Genomic DNA, 2,500 nt, shown 5'->3' with positions numbered 1-2,500 from the left:
CCTTCTCTCAATTATAATGGAACTAGATAGCACTTGGCTTGTGGTGCCCAAATACATACTCTGAAGTCTAAAACTCAACAGCAATGTCTCCTTCCAGAAATCATGACCCAATCACTCAATATAGGACTGATTGTGAGCAGTTTCACGTAGAAAGAAAATAGTTCCTACATGAAACTGCTCACAACTAGGTCTGTGGATTATCTTGAGTAACGACATAGTGATTTCTGGAAAGATACATTGCTATTAAATTTTTCAATTGTATTGTTTTGGTGCTTTGAGCCCCACAAGCCATCTAGTTCCATTATATTCAAGAGAAGGCAGATCTCCACGGCCAATATCTCTAAAACTGGAAAACTAGATTGATAAATAGCGCTACAGGTAGGAGGAAAAATATGTGTATTAGAATTTGGTTTGAACTGTCCCTTTAAGGTGGATTTTTCATGATATATTATCATACCGTACAATGACACGTCACTTTCATGTATGTAGGAAGCAGATGGGGAGAAGGTGGGACTGTAAATGGGAATGGGGAAGTGGATCCTTGGGAAGGATTCAGCAAACATTCATAATCTATCTTTCTATGACAGAGCACACAGAGCCTAAACCAATTAGCTGTGTGTCCCATCGGAAATGGAGAAGCAGATACGATAAAAGATGAGCCCACAGCCGCAAGCTACAGGGCAAGTTACAATTAACCTCCCTCTAACTAACACACACACACACACACACACACACACACACACACACACACACACACACACACACACACACACACACAATGGTTGGTTTTAATGATAAACCTCTGGCAGGTTGTGGTAGACTGTAATGACCCAAAGCAACACTTGGGATGCCAGGTAGAAATTTAAGTCATTGGCTATTACCATTATTTCACTCCGGTGTCTCTCTCTTTCTCTTAGTCTTTCTCCATCTCTCATTTATCTTCCTCTGTAAGTGAAGATTTCCCCTATTACTTTTCACCCATAAATCTCATTCATATCCTCTATTTTCTTTCGGTCTTGTCTGTTTTTTTCCATCCTCAGTTCCCTCCTCCCTACCTGGCTGTGTGGCGTAGGTGTGGCCAGTAACATTACAACAAGGACTGGAACAAGGTCACACAGAGATACACACTACACACACTATGTATAGTACATCAACACACACTTATGCAGGAGTCAAGCTGGTGAAGAGAGAAAGAGGAATTAAGGAGAGAACGGAGAAGACGAAGAGGTTTGATGATGGAAAATGATTTCCTAGCATCAAGCCAGATATAACAACCCACTACACTATTCCTTCCCCATCTCTTTCACTCTCTGATTCTATCTGCTCCTGCCGAGAGGGAGGGATGAAAAGAGAATGAGCAATAGATAGAGAGAGAAAAACAAAGACTATGTGTCTGAGTGAATGAATAATGGATGTTAGGTGCAGATTTAGACCCTGGTTTAAAGATTAGTCACAAACTCAGTCATCGTTCTTGCAATACACCCCCATGAGTTAAACTTGTGTCGCATTACATTCGCCCTCAATGTGTGTGACAGTGAGTATTCATAGGGCTGTGTCTAGGTTTGTGTGAATGGCAGCACGCTAACTACCTGCCCATGCCACCACCCCGCCCCTCGGATTCTCCTCCTTCCTCCCCTACGTTGCCCCCGGTAACAGAAGGGAGAAGTGGGGGTGTGTGCGTGTGTGTGTGTGGGGGGGGGGAGATAGTGACCATCTGTCAGTGGCCCGGAGATCAATGGAACTGGAGGGGAGGTGGGAGGGAGGGGTTGAAGGAGGGTGAGCGAGTGGTGCAAGGCTAAATATGTGGCCCACTGTGACCAGGGCCTGACTCAATATGCAGCCGTTTTATTTACCGACTGAAAACCCACACCCCACTAGTCCCACTCACACGGCATTTATTAACAAATGGCTGATTTTGGCATGAGCCAGGAAATGCTAAGGCTGCGGTAGTAAAACATTATAACATGCATGGACTAAAAATATGCTCCCATGCCAACATGGTTGTAGAGACAGAACATGTGAGACACAAATATAATGAGAGAAGGAGTAGGCATTTGATAGGTTAATATATATCTAGCTCACTGTGGCAGTGGGTCAGATGAGAGGAGGACAAAACACTTGAGTGCTAGCTAATGAATCAACAACAAAACAATGTCAGCCCTCTAGAACTGCTTACTTCAGCTGCTTCATGGGAGCACACAGCTAGTATACATCCATGCATACATTCACACAGATACATACAACATAAATCAAATTTACACATAAAAACAAAGCATTTAGACTGCTACAGTGATGTAAACATGGGGATTTTCACCACCTACGTGTTCAGAGTGAGGGCTCTCACCATCGTAAAGTGAAAAGCACTTAGAAAAACACACTGACATTATTCTCTGCTGCAATAGTGACTGAACTCATTTAAAATTCACTGTTGATGCTGGAGCTACAGTCAGAGCTGGAAGGAACAGTTTGGGTGTAAAGAGGAGAGGAGAGGAGAGGAGAG

General features: G+C 43.4%; 2 protein-coding genes across 7 annotated transcripts in view; one reads left to right on the top strand and one right to left on the bottom strand.

Annotated features, from left to right (window-relative positions):
- Positions 1-2,500, top strand: part of LOC116692455 (rho-related GTP-binding protein RhoA-C) — a 732,216-nt gene that overhangs the window by 219,011 nt on the left and 510,705 nt on the right. The gene's annotated exons all lie outside the window — the stretch shown is intronic.
- nav1a (neuron navigator 1a) overlaps positions 1-2,500 on the bottom strand; it is an 86,191-nt gene that overhangs the window by 64,213 nt on the left and 19,478 nt on the right. The gene's annotated exons all lie outside the window — the stretch shown is intronic.

This window comes from Etheostoma spectabile, chromosome 7 (genome assembly GCF_008692095.1).
Source record: "Etheostoma spectabile isolate EspeVRDwgs_2016 chromosome 7, UIUC_Espe_1.0, whole genome shotgun sequence".
In the NCBI taxonomy this organism is placed as follows: domain Eukaryota; kingdom Metazoa; phylum Chordata; class Actinopteri; order Perciformes; family Percidae; genus Etheostoma; species Etheostoma spectabile.
This window is presented reverse-complemented; position numbering and strand designations above follow the sequence as displayed.